The sequence below is a fragment of the Taeniopygia guttata genome, chromosome 11 (genome assembly GCF_048771995.1).
Source record: "Taeniopygia guttata chromosome 11, bTaeGut7.mat, whole genome shotgun sequence".
NCBI classification, from domain to species: Eukaryota; Metazoa; Chordata; class Aves; order Passeriformes; family Estrildidae; genus Taeniopygia; species Taeniopygia guttata.
The window spans coordinates 11,945,972-11,958,135 of NC_133036.1; the positions used below are offsets into that span (position 1 = coordinate 11,945,972).

Consider the following 12,164-nt stretch of genomic DNA (forward strand, 5'->3'; position numbering starts at 1 on the left):
CCCCAGCCGTGCAGCCGGGATCGCGTTGCCGCGGTCGTTTCCCGGTGGCGGAGCGGCCGTGGCCCCGCAGCCGAGGCCTCTCCGGGCTCGCTCCCGGTGCAGCCCCGCGGCCGCTCCCCGCCGGCACCGCAAGCGCCCCGCACCGCCCTGCGGCCCAAAAACTCATCTGCAGCCGCCCCCGGCCCAGCCACAAACACCCGCTCCCTCGGGATGGGGCTTCCCGCAGCCCCGCCGCCGCCAAGCCCCGGCCGCGGGGAGCAGGAATCATTTTAATAAGGCTGGGAAGGAGAAAAATGAGTTTGCTCCGCAGTTCTGTTCTTTAGGAACAGAAAAAGGTGAGCATGTTGCAGGGCAGGGAGGGGAAATTTAATATTGCGAGAGATAATGGCAACTATGTTAATATCCGGAATTTTCAATGTACCATAAGTACATTTTGTTTTTCCTTTTAGCACGATTTATAATTAAAGATTTTAATCTGGCTTCACATTGAGTTAATAAGCCCTTTGATTGATTAGGATTCATAAAATTGCCATTTCCCGCTGCTGCTTTGTGTTTCTGGGATGTTCTTTTGAAAAGCCGGGGAAAGGTGAATGGGAAGCGGCCATTGTTTGGGCTGAGCTCCACCAACTCAGGGGGCTCGGGGCTGCTTTATGCCGAGTTTGTCCTCACCCATATCTTGTTGTTCTGCCAAATGAACGCAGATACAATCTGCTGAGCTACATTTTAGCGATTTTTAGGGAAAACTTGTTGTTGTGTATAATTTCAGCAGGTGCTGCACACAACTGCTGCATCGTTACTGACCTGTGCTTGATGGAGGAATTTGGGATTAGAAGAAGAATAAGAAAAGCAAAGTGTTAGAAAACAAATATATCTGAATACAGCACAACCTTGATATCCGGGCTCTCGAGTGGCTTTCAAAATTCAGTTTACAGTTCTGTGCCCTCACAGTGTCACCTCCTTTGTTATTAGGGGCTGGTGCTGCAGCAGTCCCCGGGTAAAGCACTTGTTAGACAAGGAAATTGAATAAAAGGAAGAGGCCGTTTTGCTGCTCTTTGATCACGTTCTACTTGTTTAAAATTTTTTAAAGTAAATTCTGATAAATTCTAAAGTCTAAATAGAAAAAATGAGAGAGTCAGCTCATGATTTTTAAGCATCTGGTTGAGTGGAGGTGGGCTGCTTTCCCCAGCTGGATCGTGTGTGTGTGTGTGTGTGTGTGTGTGTGTGTGTGTGTGTGTGTGTGTGTGTGTGTGTGTGTGTGAGTGAGGGGGAAAAAAAAAATCTTTTTCTTTATTTTTAGCCAGGGTAAAAGTGACCCTCTTTAGCCCCAGAGGGGCCTCACTGTGTGGATTGAATCAGAGCAAATTCCCTTTGTGTTTCCTGCTCTAAGGGGACACGCTATTGTTGAGTGCGGGGCCTCTCGTACGCGGAGCAGCGCAGGACCGTGAGCAAATCCTTCCCGGATAATGCGCAAGTTGTTTCACAATCGATCCGGCCTCCCCTCCCCCAGCATTCACCCCAATTTACTTGGCACAACTATCATTTCCTGGCCCTTTTATTACCATTCAGATGTCCTACAAATGCAAACATTTGGCCCAGAAGAAAGGGGCCGGGTGAGGCGAGGGCAGACTGGGGAGCCCAGGAACGCGGTGCTGCCGGGCTGCTTGGCTTCGGAGCCGGGGAGCAGATGCCTGGGTAGGGCGAGCGGCGAGCTGGATGTGTCAGCACTTCCAGGGGGCTTAATTTGCTTTATTTTTTTAATGTAAGTACCTGCTTCCTATTTTTATTTTACACAAAAATATTTTTAATCCTCCACCATTAATTTTCCAGCAGCCTTTGAGACAATTTTGCTTTTAGTTCTCAAGTGCCAGCACAGGCTGACAGTGATGAAAAGATGAAAACCCGGCAATAACACAGGGTTTTGCTTACAAATTGACAAAACCAGCCCTGCCAATCCCCAGTAATTTCCTGCATCTCCATAACTGACCTCATGCATCCAGCCCCGCCGGCGCTGATTGGCGAGGTTAGAATGGGAGCGATGAGCAAGGTTCATCCCAAAGAGAAACAAACAAACAAACAAACAAACAAACCCCGCCACGAGGCACTTTGCTCTCTGATGAGCGGGACTGTCCCGCTGGTGCGGGTCCCGCGCCGGGCCGGCCCTCAGGTGGCTCGGGCGGCGGCGGTGCGGGATGTTCCCCCGGGCAGGGCCGCGGTGCGGGATGCTGCCCCGGCCGGGGGCTCTCCGCGGGCCGCGGTGCGGGATGTTCCCCCGGCCAGGAGCTCTCCGCGGGCCGCGGTGCGGGATGCTGCCCCGGCCGGGGGCTCTCCGCGGCCGCCGTGCCGGCCTGGATGGCAGCGCCGGGCTGCCCGCGCCGGCCGATCGATGCTTCATTAGGCCCAATTGTCTTTCGCCCGTGCAACCTCGCAAGCAGTCCCTTAATTAGCCGTGAGGAAGTCGGGGACCCTGCTCCCCCCTCGCTGCTCCCCCCTCGCCGGCGGCGGGGCCGGGGTCACTCGCGGCCCCTCGCCGCAGCCGGCGCGGGGGTGGGGGAAGAAATATGGGACCCCGAGGTGAGAGGGCAGGGTTCAAGTCCAGACTACAGATCTATTGAAGAGGTTTCAGACAGCCAGGCCTCCACTTGACTTTCCATCGGCTGCCCGATCCCTCGGCCGCCGCCGCGGCTCGGCGGGGCTCGGCAGGGAGGGCCGGGCCGTGCCGCAGCCTCCCCGGGCTCCATCCCCCGGGCTGCGGGCACCGGGGCACAGCCGCTGCAGCAGTGCAGAGGGGAGCCGGGAGCGTGCCCCCCGCAACCTGGAGTTCAGGAGAGACGGCTGCACGTCACCATGGGCCCTGCAAGCAAAGCCAAGAAAGTGCATAAATAATCTTATTTGTTATGCGTTATTAAAAATTCAGAAAGATTTTAAATTCAAGTGATAATCTGATCATCCTGAGGGATAGGTTTATATTTAATAGCCAGGTGTTTTACCTATTCATTTGTGATGGAAAATATTATAATGAAGTAATAAACCGTAGCACAGAAATGTTAATCATATATATGTGGTCTGCAAACCCCCTGAAATCACAGACCCCTTCTGCTGTCCCGAGCTGTCTTTATTGGTAACCTCATGATTTAAGATAATTTAGGTTTTGGGACTATGCCCGTAGACCTCGGGGCACGGTTGTTAATAATGGAAAGCTTATTTGACTGCATTATTCTCTTCCTGCATCTTATCTGTTCTGCTGTGAAGTTTTCTAATATCATGTGCTGTTTCTTTGTTTCCTATTTTAGAAGAACATGGAACAGAATCATGAGCGCTGTTGAGACTATTGCAGATCGGATATTATGGGGTGGAAGAATTACGGGGAGATGATGAGTTGTAGAGGGGTTCAGCTTTAAAAATTCACAGAGTATTTTCATTTTAATGCAAGGTGGAGGTTTAACTCCTCAGTGATGCTGAGAAATGAGATGCCTTCCAGCTCTCCATCTCTCCCCCCACCTAAGAACCACCTCCTTCCAGCCTTCCAGCCTGTGCATACACCCCCTCCCCCAGATGTAGGGGACTGCAACAGACAGGTGTCCAGCTGCTCTCCTGTGCTATTCAAAAATGAGGGAGGGAGCTTATTTAAAGTGTCTGTCCCAGGTTTCAGTCCCAGTCCAGGCTGTGAGACACGTCGCCGTCCCCCGCTGCAGCAGGGCTGTGCCAACCGCCGCGAAACCCACGCGGAGCTTCGCCAGGACAGAGCATCCTCTGCTTGGGGACGAGCACTAAATACCAAAGCTGACTAAATCCCATCGTTGGGAGGTGATCAGTGGAGCCGCTCTGTATTCACAGCCGGGGCTTTACTCACTGAGTGAGCTGTGATGTCACCGCATTAAGCTAAAATAACCACTGAACATGAGAACAAGAGCGATGGGGGGGAGGTTTGATGGGGGAGAGAGAGGGAAATAGCAGGCATATTACCAGTCCTGCATGTGGATCACAGAGCCAGATTGTGAGCAATCCCGGCGCTCAAAGTGTCTCCTTAGCAGAAAAGGGAGAGGGAGAGAGAGGGAGCCAGCAGCCAGCCTTCAGTCCCCACCACCAGAGCTCTCGCGGTGCACTCGGCCAGGGTGTCAGAGGGCGTGAGTGCATTTTTCATTTCTTAGCCTTTGTGTGGTCTGCCAGAGGAATTGGATTCTGTCTGTATTTCCATGTATTTGCCTAACCGTGCTGTGTATTTGTATCCTGCATGTGAGCAGGCGTTAACACATAAACTCACACGCACTTAAATATCTGTAACATAAATGGATACACGGGGAAGACATTAAAAATAGCCCGAGAGAGTCAGCTTTCCACCTGAACTGCCCACCTTGTGTGCCCAGTGCCGTTCCCATTTCCCAGGTGTGCAGGAAATTGGGGTGTTACTGGGAGGGAAGGACTGGAACGGGAAGGGAGGAATATTTCTTTCCTGGCCTCTCTCATTAATGTTGGCCTTTGTGTGGTGTAAGGCCAGGGAATGTTGCTCGTGGTGATGGTGCTGGTGCTGAAAAACCACTGCTCAAATGGCTGTCCCGAGCTTTGCAGGGAATGTGTCTGCAGAGCTTCAGTGGAATGAATCCCAGCCCGTGCTGGTGTGTTGGGATGCTGCAGGATCATGCGTGAGCGTGTGGAGTGGCTCCGTGTGCGTGAGCTGTGCTTGCAGGCTGTGCTGGCACTGGTGGGAGCTGCACCACATCTGGGGGTCACATCTGTACCCCCCCACACAGTGCACTCACTGCTCGGGCTGTGCAGCTCTTGGAAATCCTGCTCTGCCTCCGCCATAACTCATGCTGCATCCAACCTGATGTCGGCGATGGAGGACAGAAATTGAGGAGAGAGAGGGATTTAACCTCAGTTCTTCCCACTAGATTTCCAAGGCGGTGCAATTTATGGACATGAAGACAAGTCTTATGAGGAAGGGCCAAAAATGCAGCAATTTAAGAGTAGGGAAGTATCAAACAGTGTAACCAGCTCCAAGTCATAACCCTATGTCATAAAAAGGTTCTAGGGCTAACGTAGCCTTTTTATGTTTTCTTTCTTTTCAGTTTTCTCGTTTCTAGGTAAACCAAAATTTAGTTACAGAAATGCCAAAAAAAAAAAAAAAATCAACTGAAATTCCTAGTGGTCACTCTTGGGGAGGTGGAAAAGGCCATTGTGAAAGCCTGGAGGGTGCTTTTGTGCCTCCAAAAGCACGGGCACTCCTTGCGGTGGGAAAGGCTGCCAGGCCCAGGGTAGCGCAGCGTTTGGCTGTTGTTCAGGTGTGCAGAGGGTCTTGGTTGCCATGTGTGTGCCCTTGTGTACCTGTGTGCGTGTGTGTTACGTGTGTACATGTGAGTGTGCACCTGTGTGTGTTACCTGTGTGTGTGTGTGTGTGTGTGTGTGTGACATACGTACTTGTGTATGTGCATTACCTGTGTACATGTGTGTTACCTGTGTGTTACATGTGAACATGTGTGTTACTTGTGTGTGTACCTGTGTACATCTGTGTTACCTTCGTACCTGTGTATATGTGTAACCTGTGTACATGTGTACATGTGTTACCTGTGTACCTGTGTGTACATGTGTACATGTGTGTTACCTGTGTGTGTATTTGTGTACATGTGTGTGTTACATGTGTTACATGTGCTACTGTGTGTTACATGTGTCCATGTGTGTTACCTGTGTACCTGTGTGTGTACCTGTGTACATGTGTGTTAGCTGTGTGTGTACCTGTGTACCTGTGTGTGTTACCTGTGTACCTGTGTACCAGTGTGTGTGCCTTCCCTGCACAGGCACTGATCCTGCTCTTGCCACCCTTTCCCTGCAGGGCAGGGGTGCCGTGGAGGCTCCACCTTTGACAGGTGACCCGTGGACGCCTGGGGCTGCCCCGAGCTTGGGAGCGTGAAGGCAGAGAGGGAAGGAGAGACCCCTTGCACCTGGTGATGAGCAGCAGTGCAGAGCCCAGGGTCCTGGGAAATGTTTAGTTCTTATTTCTGTAGTAACCCACTTCCGTGATAGTTGTCATTCATTGCAGATACATATTCTGTGTAATAATTTGTTGGCTGGATTTCACCTGCGCTAATATTGGCTGGTGTTCGTTGTAGAGCTGCCCCCAGAGCCGAGCACCTCTGGCCCCACACCCAGCAGTGCTCCCGGAGCTGCTGATCCACCCGTGCCCCTGCTGTGACACAAGTGGGGGGAGCTGGGCTAAAGTGTAAACTGGGGGATTTCTTAATCGTTTTTTCAGGAGGAAGACTGGAATCGGCCTGAATGCTGCTGGAAAATAAGGTGGAACTTTGGATTAAAAAACGAATTATGTTTTGAGTCTCATTAAGAACCTCGCCACAGGTGTTTGACTTTTTGTCTCAATTCCCTTTCTCAGGTGTTGGCTCTTTTCCAACAGACATTCCCAGGGAAATGCCTTGGAATCCTTGATGGTGGATTACAATAAGCAGGTGATGATTAAAAGTTAGTGGTTAGGGCAGAGTTTTGCTTTTCTTCCCTGCTGTATTTTGCATCTGTGTAGTGAACATGGGAAAGCCACTGGGTGTCATTAGGCCAGTGACACCCTAAAAAATTGCTCAGATTTAACTTCTACTTAGGACTCCTTTTTGTCATAGTATATTGAGCATAGAAAGTGCAGGCTATGAAAAAATCAGCTGTGGTGAGTTAATGAGTTAATTGATGGTGACTAGCAGAGAGCGGGGTCACCTATGGCGGGTGGGGACGGGTCTGGCTCCCCACTCTGGGCAGAGGCACCAAGGGCTGGGAACATGTTACAGGAATGGAGTCGTGGGGGTTCTTCTGCCTCAGGAATGCTGTGAGGCACTGCTGGGGTGAGGAGGATTTATCTGAGGAGTCTGGAGGGTCCCAGCCTGGAGGACACGGGGGGCTCAGGTTCTCGGAGCTGTCTGCAGGCCTGGCGCTGCTGCCAGGGGTGAGTGATTTGCATCACCAAAATCTTGTCTGGGGCTGGGAGAAGAGACCACTGTAAGGTAAAATACCAGAAGGAGTCCCGGTTTCCAGCGCCTGGGCAGCTGGAAGGTGTCACAGGGCTGTGGGGAACAGCTGAATATCGACAATGCTTGACTGTAATCTTGCAGAGCTGTTGAGGTGGCTTCATTTAGGTCAGTTGAAGCTGTGAGTGCTGAGAATCTTGGAGGATTGGGTCAATCTTGCTCAGGCAGGTCTAGAGTACTCTGTCTTTGTTCAAAGGTGCTTTTCTATTGACTCATAATGCTCAGACGGAGCTGTTGGCAACACCCCCAACATGGTGGAAATGAAGCGGGTTTCCCTCTTTCTGTTGGAACAGCTGCACCAAGCCCAGTTCAGTGTGCTGTGGGCTCGAGTGAGCAGGCTGATTTCCAGGCTTTTGGGGGAGAGATCTGAGGTTGAGGTGATGTCCAAAGACCTTTTCTCTGAATAGTAAGTCTAGATAGTCCTGAGCTGTGTCTTTGCTGAGAGCCGTCTCTCCTGGTTGTGTAGCATCACATGAGTTTGGGGTGGCACAGCAGGCTCGCTGTCCCAGAGCCCTGGAGAGAGGCTTGTCAGAGGGTGCATTACTGCTTTGGAAAGCCTGGCCTGCTCAGGGGTTCTGGAGCCCAGTTACTGCTTCTGCTGAGCCCAGTTCTGGTGCTGCTCTGGGTTTCTCTGAGTGCCTGGCACAAACCTTCAAGCCTTGGGACTTTTGTTTATTGATTTGCTCTGGCAATGCAAAGTTAATTATGAACAGCAGTCTCTTGTACTTCTGTGCAGTGTAAGTCAGTAGCTTATGGCAAGAAGGAAGAAAAGCATAGACCCAAAAAGTTGGGGTGGGAGCCCAAGTAATTTAAATCAGGAAAGAAGCATCTTTTGTGGATCCTGCTCGAGATTGTTGGGATGTGGCTGCAAGTTGAAGGAGCAGGGTGGTGGCTGAGAGTTTGGGGAGGTGCACAGCCGTGGAGGTGTGGGTCTGGCCCCTCCTTGCCAGGCACCGTTTATTTTTCAGCACTTCTGTCTAATTAATATAAGGCCTGCTCAGGCACAGCCGCCCTCGTTGGACGTGTCACTCGTTAATCACGCGACCCTCCTAGCCTTGGGTAATGACCTTGAAAGAATATATCAGCCCATGATGGCGGGAGTGAGGAATTAAATTGTTTCTCTGAGTGCTTATGGTCATTGCTGACAATTTATATGACACAGCTGCCCTAAGCTGGCCGTGCCGGCCATTGTGCCGCAATCATTTTCCCTCCGGGAAGCGCTGGCTGGGCAGGCCCCGCGCGGCTGCCCGGCCTGGGGAGCTCCTTTGTGTGAGGAGGGAAAGGGCTCTGCAACCGGCAATCCTGCCTGAGGGCCTGAGCCCAGAAATCCTGGCAAGTGTTTGCCGCAGCCTCGCTCTCCAGTGTGCCGGCGTTCCGTAACGTTGGGAATGGCGTTAGCGTGGTTGTTCCAGCCTGAGGAGGGCTCCAGGACTGAGCTCCCTTCAGCAGGGCGTTCGTAAGGTTTGGAATGTGAGACATGGGCAGGACAGCTTGAGTGGGCTTGAGATTTGGTAAGATTTGGGTGCAAACACATCACATAATCGTGCACATTTGTGTGCAAAATTAGACAGACCCTTTAATTGCCATAAGAACCCACATAATACTGTGTGCATGTCCATGGAAATGAAGAAGTAAATTTTAAGATACGTTAATGTAAGCATTTATGGGTTAATATTTGTATTGTTATATTTTTGTCTTTTCCTAAGTGTTAAATGTACTTGGGAAGGTATTTATTATTTGCCGATAATGTGTAAATGGCTTTCTTAGTTGTTATATATTGGTATCTGCTTTTAGACTGATGAAATAATTTGTTACAGTTATTCAATCATATTTATAGAAAACATGTAGCTGAGGATTTAAACATCAGATTGTTCTGCTGTTGCCATATGGGCTGCTTTTATCTAAATATAAACAGTTGATAATTATCACTAGAATTATTGGCTAAAATCACAAAATAGACCGAGAACAAATAACAATCTCATTCTTCATTAACATTTTAAAAATGAAATAGATGTCCTTGTTTATGCTTTCAGTAAATTTGGCTCTGCTTTTACAGAACTGTAAATGAACCAGAACATTTGTTTTGTATAATCTATACAGTATTTTATATGTATATTGGTATTGGTGAGCTCAGGCTGCTAGTTTTTGAGAAGACTGGTATACATCCAGCCCCACAGAACTGTTATAAAGTACGTGAATTAAAATATTCATAGAATCCCAGAATGGTTTGGGTGGGAAGGGACCTTAAAGCCCATCCCATCCCACCCCCTGCCATGGAAGGGACACCTTCCACTGTCACAGGCTGCTCCAAGCCCCAAAGTCCAGCCTGGCCTTGGGCACTGCCAGGGATCCAGGGGCAGCCACAGCTTCTCTTGACAAATATTTTTTGCTTCCATTTCAGATTCCTTTAAAATGCTCGGTCTTCTCATAGTGTCTAGTGGTTTATTATTCCTTTATTTTCAATTTTTTCCTGTTTCTCGTCTCTACCACCTCCATGTGCGGGTAGGACACAACAAAGGATGTGTTGTCACCTCAGTGTTCTGCTGGCTTGAATACCTCAGGGAAAATTACGCAAGTCAGCAGCAGCCACATGAAACGTTCCTGTAAAATACCGACAAAAACAAGCAACAAGGCAAAAATGAAGATGGTGACTGGGAGGAAATACTGTCTTTGTATGGACATCCTGAATGAGGAGTTTATGTTCCCTTTTTACTTATGCCAATGATTTACTGTATGGAAAAGGACAGATTATTTTGTCTTGTTGTTCCCATTTCTGTGTTTAAGATTAGAATTCAAAAACGGTAGTAGTTCGGTATCAAAATTATTATTCACCTGGGTTTGGTTTGGTCGCGCCTTGCCCCTTCCAAAACCTGCAGAGATTCCTTCGAAGGGACCGGCCCCCACCCTGGGTGAGGCGTGGAGGGCCTTGGCTGCAGGTGCAGCCTGGCTGGGGCTTCAGCAGTGCCAGGACAGCCTCCGAGAGCCCAGCGTGCTGGCTCTGAGCCCGGCCGCACTGGCTGTGTCCCCTCGGGTGCCGCCGTGTCACGGTGTGGGGCTCGTGTCCGTCCCACCTGCAGGCCACCTGCCCACAAAGAGCCCCTCCCGAGGGCAAAGCCCACTGCAGCGGGGGCTCCTCTGAGCTCCTTCCTGCTTTGAAGGTGAACACCAAGTTGGGAACTGCTTTCATTCCCCATGGGAGACGTGTGGTCTGGACGTGACTCCAGGGCTCTGCACTGCAGAACCGCCTCACGGCTGGGACTCGCGCCGGTCCCTTTCTTCCATTGGGAAGAGAACCCTAAATGCCTCCTGAGCTCAGGCACCCAGCAAGATGTCGCCATTCCTCATTCAAATTCCCTCTCTCATCGGCTGAAGGGTGAGCGAGCGCTGCAGCCCCGTCCTCGCGCTGCGCTCCCCACGCTGACGTCAGCCTTCTTGTGCGGCAAGGATATTTTAAATTTGTTTATCTCTGTGATATCAGGTGGTTTGGTTGCTGGCAGCCCACATTAGCATGGCAGAGCAGCAAATATGTACATGTATATTTATATTTAGCATTTTTTTCTGGTATGTTCAGCTGAAAAGGCTTGGCTTGATTAATATTTTCCGCTGTCCGGTAACCATGGCAATGGGGTCAGCAGATATAATACTTAATTTAATCTTCCAACTGCCTCAGTGTGCATCACCAGTGTCCCGAATAATAGAAAGCCTTTTGCTTCTCTCTCCCTTCCTCCCTCCTTCCCTCCCCTCCCTCCCTCTTTCTCCCTCTCGTTCTCTTGCTTCATATATTATTATCTTCACCAGTGGCTCCCTCATATGACCCAGAAGGAATAAATGGAGGTTTTGCATTCCATGTATGTAGCTTATAAAATAAAAAAATACAATAAAAAATTGGAAGCCCCTCTCCCCAGGCAGGCAGATCCCCCCAGCAGCTGGCAGTGGGTCCCCCCTCCCCGGCAGGCTCGGCAGCCAATCTCCACAGTGTGCCGGGGCCGTGGGCAGACGTGGAGCGCTCGGCGCGGCTCCGGCGCGGCCGCAGACGCTCTCCAGCCACATGCGCCCGAGCGGACCTTCCTCCTGCCACAAAGCCCGGCCCGGCTTTGCTCTCCAGGTGGGTCCAGTCCATTGCTTTGTCTTTGCTCGGCCCAGGTCCCCCTTAGGTATTTCATTTCGCTCTTTTGGCTTGATTTTTTTTAAAGTTGCTTTGGTTTGGTTGTTTGGTTCTTTTTTTTAAACCATTGCAGTCTTTTTTCACGGTGAACACTGTCACTTTTGGGTTGGTTTTGTGGAAGGAGATGACCTGTAGGCAACCTCCCAGACAGACTTAGTCATACTATTTTTAAAAAGGGGGAAAAGAGCATTTTCCTGCTCAAATACTTTGCTGAATTGCCCAGTGACTAGAGGGGACCGACCTGGTGCAGGTCAGGCTGCTGACCCATGTCATATCTCTAGTGAAAAGAGAGGAACGTTACCAGCAAGGATTGGAGTCGTTATTCCAGAGACAGAAAGGATATCAGGAGGGAGAGATACTTGAAATTTCCATAACCAAAATTCTTCCTATTATTTTTTTAATAAATTTTAGCCCATACTTGAATTTACTCAAAGAATAGTTATTATTTTTTGTTTGTTTGTTTTCTCTTTTCTAATGTGGTATTTGGGAAACAGAATGATCGTGACCTCTGGATGAGTAAGTGACAGACATTTTCCGTTCCCACTCAGTGGGGATGAGCTTGTGGGTTTTCTTGTTGTCTCCAACACCATTTCTAGGGGCACAAGGACCGAGTGAGCCTGCCAGGGTCTTGGCAGGGTTTTCACTCTGCTCTCACTCTCTGATGGTCAAAGCTCACTAGAGGTTGTGATTTGGTTCTTGCCCAGGTGTTCAGTGATGGCTGGAAGGGCTAAAATTGGGAAGGAACTAAGTTCATCCCATCAGCCCAGATCTGAGCCAGTGATTTGCCAAACTCTTTGGTTGCAGGCAGCGACTGCTGTGGGGAGAAGCATTCCGGCCTTTTCCCAAAGGGTGTCCATCCCTTCTCACAGAGTGCAGGATCATCACCAAGCTATGAGCAGGTGAGAACCCAGCAGTGCCAAAACCCAGTGATTTCAGTCACAAATGGCCCAAATTCATTCAGCTGCTTGTAGCTGAGGGTT

The 12,164-nt window shown here is 50.1% G+C and overlaps 1 protein-coding gene across 7 annotated transcripts in view; it reads left to right on the forward strand.

Annotated features, from left to right (window-relative positions):
• ZFHX3 (zinc finger homeobox 3) overlaps positions 1-12,164 on the forward strand; it is a 386,661-nt gene that overhangs the window by 121,311 nt on the left and 253,186 nt on the right. For 2 of the 7 annotated variants that reach the window (XM_072934464.1, XM_072934466.1), the window contains exon 1: positions 10,920-11,124. The exons of 4 other annotated variants lie outside the window; for them this stretch is intronic. The gene's annotated coding sequence lies outside the window, so the exon portion shown is untranslated. Of the gene's footprint in view, positions 1-1,432; positions 4,125-10,919; positions 11,125-12,164 lie in introns of those variants that run through there. One more of the 7 variants, XM_072934463.1, reaches the window with a different exon arrangement.